At 35.3% G+C, this 14,451-nt stretch overlaps 1 protein-coding gene and 1 long non-coding RNA gene across 2 annotated transcripts in view; one reads left to right on the top strand and one right to left on the bottom strand.

The window, feature by feature from the left end:
* The window catches only part of LOC135840771 (uncharacterized), a 52,173-nt gene extending 48,461 nt beyond the window's left edge, over positions 1 to 3,712 (top strand). Inside the window, exon 3 of the long non-coding RNA XR_010557785.1 lies at positions 3,043 to 3,712. This is a non-coding gene — a long non-coding RNA (uncharacterized LOC135840771). The remainder of the gene's footprint in view (positions 1 to 3,042) is intronic.
* Positions 1 to 10,877, bottom strand: part of LOC135840764 (homeobox protein OTX1 B-like) — an 83,884-nt gene extending 73,007 nt beyond the window's left edge. Inside the window, exon 1 of the mRNA XM_065357436.1 lies at positions 9,898 to 10,877. The gene's annotated coding sequence lies outside the window, so the exon portion shown is untranslated. The remainder of the gene's footprint in view (positions 1 to 9,897) is intronic.
* Between the last annotated feature and the right edge of the window lie 3,574 nt (positions 10,878 to 14,451).

The following is a 14,451-nucleotide window of genomic DNA, read 5'->3' as shown; positions in this document are numbered from 1 at the left end:
AATATGAGAATATTATATATAAAAATATCCAAAATATCTGTTTGACATCAAATCTCGCGTCGCGCTGTGCCGCGCCAACAGTTGCTCTTATAGTTGTACACCTTCATAATAAGCATAATATGAAGGTACGTTATGCATATACAGGGTGAGCCAACGAAGTGTATCACATTTATATATTTTAATTTTTTTTTAATGAAAATTTTATTTCTGATAATTTGCTTGTATAACGGTGTCTGAGTGAGAAGAAGATCACCGCATATTTTCAATTTTGCGGAAAATTTTGCATTCGCGATTCATCGACTTATTCAAAAATTTCGCCAACAGCTCGGTCTTGGACCTAAAGATGAAGTTTCTACGCGAATTATGCAGTTTGAAAATGGGGTTAGTAACTTCAATACCAGTTGCCAATTTAGGTCCGAGTCCGAGACCAAACTGCTTAGCTTACGAAATTTTCGAATATGTCGAACAAGCAAAATTTTCCACAAAATTGAAAATACGCGGTGATCTTTGCACTAAGGCATCTTTATACAAGTGAATTATCAGAAATGAAATTAAGTATTATTTTTTTTGAAAAAAAGAGGGGAGTTCACATGATGACTATGTCGAATGGTGCGATGAAGTTTGGCTCACCCTGTACCTGTGCCTGGCTGTAAGAAGAATACAGTTATTCAGTTTCTACCTAAGTATAGGTTACTCGGACGTGCTCTTGTTGTGGCTCACTTGGTCTGTCAATTGCCCAGTTTTTCTCTTTCTCTCTGTCACTCTCACCTTTTTTTCATTTAATTGATAATTAATCACCTCGATGAGGTTGGTAACGATTTTACTTTGACCTCACGAATCGAGATCAAAATTATTTTACAACTTGATAATTTTACTACGGAAGGCGTAAAAAAGTAAATATCGAACTACATAGTAAGTAAACACTTTACAGCTTGTAGGGAAAATCGAGAAATTTCCGAAGTAAAGTGCATGTACGAGTACGAGTAGATATGTTAGTATATATTTTTGAAATGATTCAAATTTCTTCAACCGACATGAAATAAAGTAGGTATCAAGTGAAATTATTGAGTTTTTAAGTTATTTTGTGGGAAGTTCCTTAAAAACAGCTGACAGCTCGCAGAATCATCCCCACTCTTTGGAAAACGCATTTTTCCTTCTAAAAAATTTCATCTCTCGAACTATCTGCTTTATCAATTTTTCGTTGAAAGTTGTTGTGCTTTTTTTAAATCTAGTATTTTTCCAGTAAAATTGATGAAATTCTTTTTTTCAACTAATGTTGCCATCCCGAAACGAAATTTCATATTTTTTAGTCGATTTGAAGCTTCCAAATAGAATTCAATTTTCATAAAAATTTTCAAAATGAAACATGGAAATGAAAGTTTGGATTTAGGCTACTGGGATTTCAACTGATTTTCATTGAGGCCTATCTTGTAATTCATTATTTTAACAAATCCCATTAACCAGGGTGATCAGAAGTAAAAATTTTAATAAAAATAAAAATTGAATAAAAAATAAACTGATGAAAATTATTATTATTTTTTAAATCATACTTAGTACATCTACATAGTGATGCATCAAACCATAATTCAACTAATCTCATGCTCTCTTCCGGCTAAGAAACTTATTTGATTGGAATTCCCTAAGATAATGGCGGATTTTTGGGTTAGAAATCTTGAAAATTGATGAAATTCACATTCTGACAAGTGAACTGCTCCGGGTGTCCGCCCCCCAGTCAGTTTTGGATGGAAACGCGAATTTTTGGAAAGAGCACGGTCTGAAACTTCCATAATCGAAATTTCAGCTGTCTAAAATTGATTTTTCGATTTTGGGCAAATTTTTAAAAAAGTCCAAATTTGACGAATTTGAGTGACTTACTGCTTTAAAAAAAAAAAAAAAATTGAATATTTTTCAGATAAACTGATGGAAATCAGTCCTGAAACCATGAATATCAACCCCTTGAATCCGAATTTCACACTTAGTGCGTTTTTTTTACCAGAATCTTTACAACAACAAAAAGTAGGTAAAAAAAATCAAAAATTTCCTGTTTGCAAAAAAATGTTTTGAATTTGAACCACTCGCTATTTCTAGACTTGATCCAACTCTCCGAATTCGAATTTCACCCTTTCGAGCCATTCTGGAGCGTCTATAGCGTGATTTTCCGTTTCTTTATTTTTAAAATTCCTCCCGATGGCGTGAAAATAAACTCGGGTTGCTATAAATTGAGCTGTGGCTTATATACTCGACTTGTTCAACGATCTTATTCACATTTAGACCGATTTCCATCCGATACCTGAAGCGTATTTTTTTTTTTTTTACTACGAGTAGGTACACCTACCAAGAAGAAAAGTGAAAAAAGAAAAACTTTCCTGTTCGCAAGAAAATTTTTGAAAGTCGAACGAATCGCATTTTTCTTGATTAAAATCAACTCTTTGAATCCGAATTTCATAGTTCTTTAGCCATTCCGGAGTGATTAAAAATCCCGCTGGAGGCTCTAGAATGGCTGGAAAGTGCGAAATTCGGATTCAGGGGATTAATTTTCAACTTGAATCGTCTGAATTAGGCAATTGAATTTGGATTTTCAAAAATTCGTCAAAAATCGTTGAATCAACTTGGCCAGCTGAAATTTTGGTTATGGAAGTTTCAGACCGGGCTCTTTTCAAAAATCGCCGTTTCGTTTAAATCGTTAGCGGACTCCTCGAGAGGTTCCCTAATCAGTTCGTGTGACAAATTTTTACAACTTGAGTATTACTTACATGATTTTGTTGAAGTATGGAGAAGAATATGTATAATTTTGTTTAGACGCATTTCAGGTTAGCTGGAAATTTATGAAATTCAATTTCATTATTTTTACATACACGCACAGAAAAAAACTTCATTTAAAAAAGTTACATTTTTGTATAAAAAAGCCCGGCGTAGTTTTTAATTGAAAAATTGAAGTTGCATATTTCGGGGTCATTTCATTATACATAAATGTGTGTTGTTAGCTGTTCAGTGTTTTCATCTGATACTTAAAATGTGTGTTTTTTTTTTTTAATGTTTCAGATTCAAAAGGAAGCAAATAAGAATGACAGAATTAAGCTGCAGTGAATAGGTAAGAAAAAATAATAATATTTTATTGATAAGCATAAATGCTTATAGTATAATAGGTACCAGAATTGCACATGCCTTTCTTATTTCATTCATTATTTCGTCATTTTCAAAAAGATACTCTTTTAAATAAATGAATAAGTAAATAAATAAGTAAATGAAAAATATTTAAAGAAGCTATATGGTAGGTAGGCGAAGAATCGAGGAATTTTAAATGTAATTTTAATATGCATTCTTTGCATCTGCTGGTGAATTTTTTTTTACTGATCAGGCATGATTTTACAACCAAAAAAGCTTTTTGATTTTAATTGAAAACTAGGTGGAACTGTATAATTCAGATAATTTTGTGATAAAAAAGACATTTTTTGTCAAAATTGTTTTTTTATTTTTTTGAAAAAATTCTAGTATCGACTGATGTTTGTGAATTTCTTATCATACGAGTACTTATGCTGTACCTAGTTACTTTTCAGTTTTCATTGTAATGCAAAGTGCAAAAATGCTTTCGTTTTTTACTTCAAAACTTTGAAATTTAATTAAATTTTGTGACTTCTTCAGAATGTTTTTCTCATTAATTGAATTTGAAAAAAAAGAGGAAAAACTATTAATTTTTTGTATAGAAATAACAATCTTTAAATTCAACTAAGTATAGTTTACTCAAAGAGAAATTATTGAAGGGATGGTTTTGAAATTTTTCACCGAGATATTAAACGAATTTGATTCGACTGCTTTTTGAAGAAGCTCGAGAAGGTTGCTTTTATTTGCATTCTGTTTTAAAAAATTACTATTTTTTCACCAAATCAGTTGCAAATGAAAGAAATTATCAAAACTTACGGAAAAGTGTTGAAAAAAATATGATCACAAGTACGCTAGTAGACAAAATTTTGGTCAAAGAAATTTTATTTTCAGGTTATTGGCAAATTTTTATAAAAATTCAAATTCGACTTAATTTTTTATGAAAAAAAATAGGATGAAATTGAGGTGCATTCTGGAGCCTCCGTTGGGACTTATGAATTTTTTAAACGCTGAAAACTAAAACTAGGTATAGGTATCATATAAAAGTATATGGATTGGAGATTGTAACTGAATTGACGGAAGGTGACTCAGGAATTATTAACTAATAGGTACCGGGTAGGTAAGAGTTTAAGGTGCTGATTTTCATTTAGATCATTTTTGTTGTTTTTTTTTTTTAGAAAATTTGAAAATTCGCAATTTTAATGGAAATTTTACAACAACTGAAAATGTATTCGCGAGGTTTGTAAACCAATATTCTCCATGAGAAATGAACCGCGGAGAATTTTCAAAACTTTTTCAAAAACTGTGATATGAAAGTCAGCTCACGAAATTTTGCCTAATGTATTTTTGGATAACGTACTGCGCTTTTTCAATTCTTTTTTTTTTTTTTTTTTTTTTTTTTGGGCAATGCAAGCGTAATTTTCTGCTGGTTGGAATACGTATCCTTCTGTATGGGTATGAAATTCACTTTGGTTCTTTGGGCCAAAGAAAAATGCATTTTATGAGGAAATTCCAAAATACCGCTATCAGGTATCAACTCTCATTGGCATAGATCGGATTACTCGGTCGCATTAATTACTTAATTAGGCGAGAAAGATGACTATCTGGGGTCCAAAATGAATTAACTAAAATTTTAAAATCTCGTCGCACTAGTTACACCACAAATGGGAAAAAATTCGCACCTGTGACACGATTTGCTTTGATGCGGCTGTGCTCATCTGGGTAAAATCCCCGCCTGCTTTTCGGAATAAATTTTCAATTTTCTTCAGAATGAAATAGATTTTAGTGAAAAATATTTCTTCAGTGGAATGATGTAATTTTATTAATTTATCGAGTTTCATTTAATTCAACTATCGCCATTACTAATAGAAATCTGTAGATGATAATTGGCAGAGATTATTGTGATGATCTTTTATAATGTTTATAAAAAAATTTCAACCCCTCCCCGGCCATGTTTTGTCCTTAATTATCTTTTTGACGTTGGCACTTGGATAGTTTTTCTTTTTAAAAATTTTCCCGAGCCCCCGTCTACTATTTTATCGCTTGAGTTGATACGATGACCTCAAATTATAAGAAAAAATTTAGTGGTCTCTAAACTAAAGAATTTGTTTTGCATTTTCAATATTCGAGTTTATTTAGAATTTAATGAAATGGTTTTGATTTTAGTACTTGTTTTAAAACAGGAAGCTTCTAGAGCGGGAAAATAACGTAAAAAAGCAGCGGCAAAAAGGAAAAAATTGGCACATCAATTTTTTCTTCGGGAATGTGTTCGGATGGACCCTCTGAACCACCAAAAAAAAGCCGACTCTCCTATCCCTGGAGGAAAATTTTTTAGGGGGCTGAAACCGGTTCCGATTCACGTTTTTTGCGTTTTTCTCCGTAAATATTAGGTTTTTGAGAAAAACTACCATGACGAAAAATGTTCCCCTTTCAATTCTCGACAATTTGATGCTACGCTCGATACCCATTGCTCAAGGGGGGTGTCCAAAAAAAGGGGTGGAAAGAGTAGGTGTTTCAAAAAAGGTCAGTCCAATAAATTAATCAAAATTACCACTTAAAATCATTCGTTTTGGCTCAAATTTTTTTTACAAAGTCTACTCACCCAACTACTAATCAAACTATCATTGGTTTGTCTTCAACCCTCCTCGGGGGTTCGTGAGGGTTGCTTGATTTTTCAAGTAACACACTACTGAATCATATATTTGAAAAACAAATCTGGACGTGCGATACATCGAATAGTATGTTTTCGAGGTCGCTGAATACGAATATGAACTCATTTTTTGCATACAACCCCTGAAAGCCCTTCTGTGCCCCAAAATGGGGGTCAAAATTTTGAAAAATCGTGAAAAATCGAGTGATATATCGAATGGTACGTTTTCGAGGTCGCCGAGTGCGAATATGAACTTATTTTTTGGGTCCCACCCCCCAATGTCCCTCTGTGCCCCAAAATGAGGGTGAAAATGTTGAAAAATCGTGAAAAGTCGAGTGATATATCGAATTGCATGTTTTAAAAGTCGCTGAGCACGAATATGGACTTATTTTCTGGGCCCAACCCCGCACAGCTCCCAACTGCCCCAAAAAAAGGCCAAAATTTTGAAAAAATATGAAAAGTCGAGTGACATATTGAATGGTATGTTTTTGAAATCGCTGAGTACGAATATGAACTTATTTTTGCCTACAGCCCCTCAAAGCCCCTCTGTGCCTCAAAATTAAGGTCAAAATTTTGAAAAATCGTGAATAGTCGAGTGATATATCGATTTGTATGTTTTCGAGACACTGAACTGGAATATGCACTTTTTTCCTGCTCTACTTACGATCCCTCAAAATCCCCTTACGCCCCCTAAATAGGATAAAATTTCGAAAAGTCACCAAAAAACGTGTAATACGTCGAATAGTATGTTTTCAAGATCGCTGAATACGACTACAGACTCATTTTTATTATTTCACTCATTTTACTATTCAAACGTCCTACTAACGCCACAAAACTATCCTCAATGTCTTTAGTACATAGGTAAGATGTGAATCTTCTTGTCTATCTCAGTGTTTTCTCATTTCGATTGTTTTCCTGTAAAGTTTTCGATTTCATTTTTCCAATTATCCGACTTTCAGGTTATCCGGTACGAATTTATCCGACTTACTTTTCGCATTATCCGACCCACCAAGGTCGGATAATCCAAAAAACATCTAATTTTTGATTTTGGAGTGTAAATAATAATGCAGTATTCAGCATTTTGTATTCTAACGGTGTTATTTTCCTTGAAATTGATCCAACTTATCTCCAAAAATTATAATTTGAGTCAGTATTTCATTGTTTTTTATGTACAAAAGTACATTATTTTTGTTCATTAGTTATTTTTTCGATTCTTTGTTCCTGTTTTGAGCCAAAACTTGATTTTCTGAATGAAAGCTTGTCGTCTCAAGCTTATGCACTTCATTTTTACGATTAAAACATCAATTTTGGATTATCTGACTTTTTTGATATCCGACCCACCTTACACCCCCGATTAGGTCGGATAATCGGGAGTCTACTGTATTGGCTACCAATCGAAAACAAAATGAAATCATTTTTTTTTTATGGAAGAAAACATCGAAAATCAGTAGTTCGTATTTTTTAAAAAAAAAACATACCATTCGATATATCAGTCGACTTTTCACGAGTCAAAATTTTGACCTTAATTTTGAGGCACAGAGGGGCTTTGAGGGCTGTAGGCAAAAAATAAGTTCATATTCGTACTCAGCGATTTCAAAAACATACCATTCAATATGTCACTCGACTTTTCATATTTTTTCAAAATTTTGGCCTTTTTTTGGGGCAGTTGGGAGCTGTGCGGGGTTGGGCCCAGAAAATAAGTCCATATTCGTGCTCAGCGACTTTTAAAACATGCAATTCGATATATCACTCGACTTTTCACGATTTTTCAACATTTTCACCCTCATTTTGGGGCACAGAAAGACATTGGGGGGTGGGACCCAAAAAATAAGTTCATATTCGCACTCGGCGACCTCGAAAACGTACCATTCGATATATCACTCGATTTTTCACGATTTTTCAAAATTTTGACCCTCATTTTGGGGCACAGAAGGGCTTTCAGGGGTTGTATGCAAAAAATGAGTTCATATTCGTATTCAGCGACCTCGAAAACATACTATTCGATGTATCGCACGTCCAGATTTGTTTTTCAAATATATGATTCAGTAGTGTGTTACTTGAAAAATCAAGCAACCCTCACGAACCCCCGAGGAGGGTTGAAGACAAACCAATGATAGTTTGATTAGTAGTTGGGTGAGTAGACTTTGTAAAAAAAATTTGAGCCAAAACGAATGATTTTAAGTGGTAATTTTGATTAATTTATTGGACTGACCTTTTTTGAAACACCTACTCTTTCCACCCCTTTTTTTGGACACCCCCCTTGAGCAATGGGTATCGAGCGTAGCATCAAATTGTCGAGAATTGAAAGGGGAACATTTTTCGTCATGGTAGTTTTTCTCAAAAACCTAATATTTACGGAGAAAAACGCAAAAAACGTGAATCGGAACCGGTTTCAGCCCCCTAAAAAATTTTCCTCCAGGGATAGGAGAGTCGGCTTTTTTTTGGTGGTTCAGAGGGTCCATCCGAACACATTCCCGAAGAAAAAATTGATGTGCCAATTTTTTCCTTTTTAAAACCGCTATTTGCCCGCTCTATTCGGGTTATGTGAATAATCATGTAGAGCAAGATTTTTTTTTTGCAATTTTCCATCTCCAAAATCCATTTTGTAATTTTGAAAATAAGCTGGAAATTTTATTCGAGGTGTTCTGCACCTTCATTTCAATTTCCAGCAGTTTGTGAGTGATAGACCTATAGAATATAGATACATATGTATACCTAAACGATTAAAAAAAACTAGCAGTATTCTCTTTCCTAAGGACAGTTCCTTTCGTTATTTTTTTTCTTTTTTCGTTGCCATACTTATTTGGACATTCTGTGACCAGTGAGTCAAAGCACCTCAAAATTGTACATATGCTTACTTGAAATAAAAGTTGAATACAAAGTTCATATTTTGAAAAATTGGAAGAAAAGAGTTGGTTATTGTTTGCATACCTTCTGTCTATTTTCTGATTGAATTTGAATAATTTTGATTTGTAATTTTTTTTCATCATCTCGAATTTTTCGAATTGTGATTGATTTGGTCATTGTTCTGCATTTTTACGTGTATAACGAATATTAAGAGGCGAAGATAATTTACAAGAAGTTATTCTTTTGGTTCTGCGCTTACCTATAAGAATTTTCTTTAGTTGCGCAGTGAAATAGCGAATTTTTCGTCTCCGACATTTGTCAGTACCAGGGTTAAATTCAATCGTAATTTTGTCTTTCGGGCTGATTGAAGTTTTTCTATAAAAAGTGATTTTGAAGGAAAAAATGGACTTTTTTTCGTACGGCTCCAAGCTCGAATTTGTTGAGAAATTTTGTAATTTATATAATTTTAATGCGATTTTCAAAAGATAAAACTCGTGCTGAGCAAACAAACTGCAGGTTGATCACTGTATGCGTAGATTTCATTCTTAGGTATGTGTCAAGTGTGGATTGGTACTTCCTGGAAGTCCATACAAATGGAGCAGGAGCAGTACCTAGGACTTGGTTCTTTGGAAAAAAAAAGAAGGAAAAAACGCAAAGGTAACGGTTATTTGGCGATTGTGGACAATGTATGGTATATACGAGAATGTCATTAGTGCCCGAGTTTGTAGTCGTACCTAAGCTAAAAGTATTGGTGTGTTATGTGACCATTGAAGCGTAACAAACACGTTCATATTATAAGCGAACTAGCCCTCGTCATCAGATAATGCGAAGGCGAAGGGTTGTTTGTACGAGCAAACGCATTTTGGCCTAACCCGTTATGATGAGTTCTCGACTACTGGTCTACCGATCTGTGCGACTGTGTCCCTCGAGCACAGTAGGTATACCAATACCTAATATTAATATTTCTATCATCATCAGAGTATAGGTAACTAGATATAGCAGATAGATTTATGTGCTGTGTATAGTGAACGAATGTAAGTACGAGTATATTTTCGTGATTATTGGCCTGCGGCAACATGCACGTAGATATGTGTGTACTGTGTGGAGTGTGAATCTACAGTGATAATTGATTAGTTTATCTGGTTTGAGAATATAGATTTGTGATAGACACATTATTCGGTTTTTGTTTCGTGCAGGGAGTATTGGTAATCTAACGTAAGCAGGTTTGAACAATGATACCTATATACGTACCTAGATATAATATGCGAGTAGTGAGTATGAGAAAACAAAATACAACTTACACGAATTAATGCTGATGTTCGATGTTTATACTCGAAGATGATGATACTCTGTATCAAAGAAAAAGTTCCGAGTGGTGCTGAATTTGACAGATCGAGGTAGTTGAGAGGTATTTACGCGAGTATTCTGGATACTATGGTGTGGTTCTTGATTTGGTTGAAAATGTGAGATGATCACGTGCTCCGAATGAAGTAAAACATGTACGAAATTTCGCGACAAACCAAAAATTTGAAAAAAGCAGCACAACCACGACGATGAAAAAAACTATATACGAGCAAAGTTGCGTCACGTCCACGAGCAGCACACCGAGTTTTAACGCCGGACCGACGGATTCCAATATCTTCGCAGTAATTTTTGCTGCTAACGATTACTATATTCTATTCTTGGATATGAAAGCTTATAGGTAGCCGGCGCGATATCGATATAGTAAAGCAAACTGCACAATTACCTAACTACTGGGCGAATTCACCAGACGAGATTCGAGCTCGGGCTGGCTTTTATGGAACTAAAGCCGTAGTAGGTCATATAGGTACGATGTATGTAGGCCTAGTCACAAACAGCAACAGCAACAACAATAATTATAACAATAACGCGATGAAACACGAAAAAAAAAAGGTGAAAAAGACACCGACACTTTACGATGAAGGATACCTAACTGCGGTACTTGGCTAGGTATCGGTTTGGTAGGTAGGTAGGCGGCAGGCAGAAGGGTAGGGGTAAGTTGGCGGATGGACTCGTACGTAGCGCGATTTGGCGGATTTTCGCGCGCGTTCGTAAACGAAATATGAAAAACTCGAGTACCGTAAACGAATATACATACGAATACGTAAATATTTGAAAATTTTCGCGACGATTTGACGACTTATGAGGATGAGCGGCGTAAGCGAAAGCGTTTGCGATCGCGATCTCTGTGAGACGTGTACGCGCAGAAAATTTGTTCGACACACGGCTACGGGTATCGGGTATCGGGTACCGGGTACGATGAGGTGAGAATAAGAATAAATTTTATTTAGTAAGCCGAGTCGAACGCTAGAGGTCGTTTGTTTTGTAAGCGATTTTCATTTTCTCTCAACATGGCAGATGAAAGAGCCGCATTGGTTGCTATATTCCACCATGGGCGGAGTCGTCATTTGTATTCGGATTCGGATTCGTATTTTAATATGAGTTACAGCGTGGCCGTCCAACATACCTAGATCTAACCATTTACGTTTCCGTATTTATTATTTACCAAACAAGAACAACCCGGCATCGGCACCCGGCACGCGTATAGGCTTCGGCTTCACTATACGAGTACAAGATGCATACCATACGACTTATACGTATACGAGTATACTATAGGTAATAGGTATAGTTGGGTACATTGCACTGGAGGCACGTCTTTTTCTTTTCTCTGATCTCTGCAGTCTGCAGTACGCCATGCATTGCTATGCTGCATGCAAAGTACCTATACTTACGTTAGCTATCGACATCGACTACCCAACTACCCTTACCCTTATCTTGCAAAAAATTGCCATCAGCTATCACTTGGGTATATGCAAACATCTTTACTCCTTTACCTTTGTGACGTAGGTACATACGAGTATGTAAGTATCTCAATAGGCAGATATCTAAAGTTGATCTGGTAGTTCATGTGCGTAGTAAGTATATAGTATAGGCTTATCATATAGTGATTCTGAGAGAAACGGTATGTAGGTAACTGGTAAGTACATGCGCATACCTGCGCGTCTAGTCTAGGTATACGTAGGTGTAGGTATGTGCCACCCCTGTCATTGTCATCGTATTATATTGCCGTCGTCATTCCAAGCTAAAGATTCCCCAGACAAAAAAAAAACCTCACGGTTTAAGTGATCTGCGTAATACGTAAAAGGCCTAAAATGTCTTATATATATGTATGTAGGTACAAAATATTACAGTTACACACCTTCCTGTTTGATGAGTAGATATATGACATGTAGGTACCTTACCTACCTACATTAACAAGTTGTATCTATTTCGATTTCCACCCCTTGAGGGTTGAAGCCAATTACAGACCCGCGGCGACGCTGTTTCACATTATTTTACGAGCTCGAGCCTCTTTCGCGCTGTTCAAAAGTGTACCTACCTACCTATCTACCTCTGTGTATGAAAATATTGTACCTACGTCTTCGATTCGTTTTCACAAATTGATTGTATTCAAATGCAAATTTTTTTGAAATACATATTTTCACTTTTCAGTGTCATACTTACTCAAGGTATCTAACAGGCAGTGAAAGTAGTGAAAAAGTAGTGAATTTAGTCAAAAAAAAATTCCTTTAGGTATGTACTATGTATGTATATGTGACCGTCCGCGATAAAACCGACCATCCGTCGCAAAAAATCGAAAATGTTTTTTCACCTATTTTTGGGCCTTAAAATAATGGTTTAGGGAACAAAAATTCGCGAAAAAAAATTTTCGATTTTTTGCGACGGATGGTCGGTTTTATCGCGGACGGTCACATATGTATCATGTTACTGTCTTATAGGTACTCAATTTGAAAATTTTATTTCGATTTGCCAGCTAAAATTCTGATCCATCATTCTATCTTCATCCAGTGACGAAACCTCACATTTGCTTTGGGGAGGAGGGAAGGGGGGTAGAAGCCGCAAATATTTCGATTTGAATCCTACAAATTCCACACCCCCCTCCCCCACCATAAATTAAAAATTAAAATTTTTGTACGAGTAATTTATTTAAAAAATGCAACAAAATGATTGGTACATGGACGAAAGTAAGCATTTTCTTTGAGGAAGGAGAGGGGTAGTTGAACCCAAAATTTGCCCACTCACATGAGCATAAAAAATGTGAAGACAATTTTGCAATTACAATTTATAGAAAATTTTCGTATCCGCGTTTTTCAATTTTTAGAAACCTCAAACATTACATTTTTTTTATTTTGTAAAAAAGAAACAAATTAACCCGAGCGTAGAGACCAGGGAGGCAAAAGCTTTTGAAAATTCGGATTTTGACAAGTTTTTTTTTTTGGGGGGGGGGGGGTGTTTATAATTGCAAGATTATTACACCCCTGAAGAAAGCGGTTTAGATTTGGTTTGTGAAAGACCGCAATGTTTATTTATGAGAGAAGGTTGCTATTTTTGGCTTCAAAGTTCAAAGTTTCAGAATTCGAATGATTTTTTGTAAAAGAAACTCGAGTCTTGTAAAAAAAAGGCAAAAAAGCCCGGACGAAGTGAGGGCAGAAGCTCTTGAAACCTGGTATTTTGAAAAGTGAAAAAACATATTTTTTTTTCTATGCGAATAGTTTATTATAATAATATTGGATTTGAACGATTTTTGAGTTTGAATTTGATTTTGAAAAAGAAAAACTAACTGGCATGAGCGAAGCGAGGGCTGTAGTTTTGAAAAATTTATAATTATTCAAGTACCTGCATGTAGTACTTAGGTAAATTATTATTTTCTTAATAGGTGCATACAAGAAGTGAATTTCTTTCTTCACATTTGACATTTTTAAAAGTTAGCTAGGTCTAGGTACTTATAAGAGATACTTCCAGGTGCAAAAATTTAGATAATAGAAAAACTGTATTTTTTAGTTTAATCCGAGCGAAGCGTGGGCAAAAGATCTCAAAGATGTTCAATTCAAGTTTCAAATAAGTCGGCAACTAGTCTCTTTATTAAAACTATAAAAAATTTCCGACTTTTTAAGTTTGACAACTTGAGGGGAGAGGGGTGGCCCCCCTCCCCCTCATAGTTTCGTCTCAGTCTTCATGTTACGCTTGATTAAACCAATTTCAAACATTACTTAATAGTCCGGCATATGACAATAGGAGTAATTGCACCCCCCCCCCCCTCGCCGATCCTCCGGGAAACCTTTTTTCTTGAAGGGGACATCCTAAGGAACATTTTAAAGCAAACTTACCCAAAAAAAAGTTGGCATTACTTACAAAATGGCGGCCATTTTGATTGACAGGTTGGCCGAAATCGCAGATTTTGCGTTTCAGCATAAGACTTGCAGTCTTGCACGAAATACTTTACAAAGGTAGATCGAAAGATCATGCAAAAATTTTTCATCTGTCAAAATTTCAAGTGCTAAAGAGTGTTTTTCGATTTTTGGTGAATTTTTGAAAATCGAATTTAGTCCAAAAATGAGGGAAAAAATCAAAATTTTACCAAATTGACCAAGAAAGCTGAAATTTGGGATATACCCTATTCTCGACATGCCAAATCGATTGGAAACGGTTTCAACCCGTTTTGAGCATTTCTGGAGCCTCCAGCAGATTTTTGAAACTCGAAATGTCCACAAAATTCCATCAAATTGGAGTTGTCAAGCTGAAATTTATTCTAAAAACTTATTTCAATACGCTACGAAGTACTTCAGGTGAATTTAAAAGTCGTTTTGGAGCCTCCAGCGACTTTTGGAAATTTCCTGAAGCCTCCAGCAGATTTTTGAAATTTGAAATTTTCACAAAATTTCATTAAATGGAGATGGAAAGCTGAAATTTACTCTACACACCAATTTTAACACCCTCTGCAAACGACTTCAGGTGTGTTCAAGTCATTTGAGAGCCTCCAGCGACTTTTTTGA

Source organism: Planococcus citri, chromosome 1, assembly GCF_950023065.1.
Source record: "Planococcus citri chromosome 1, ihPlaCitr1.1, whole genome shotgun sequence".
In the NCBI taxonomy this organism is placed as follows: domain Eukaryota; kingdom Metazoa; phylum Arthropoda; class Insecta; order Hemiptera; family Pseudococcidae; genus Planococcus; species Planococcus citri.
The sequence above is the reverse complement of the archived record's forward strand: the minus strand, read 5'-3'. Positions and strand labels throughout refer to the sequence as shown.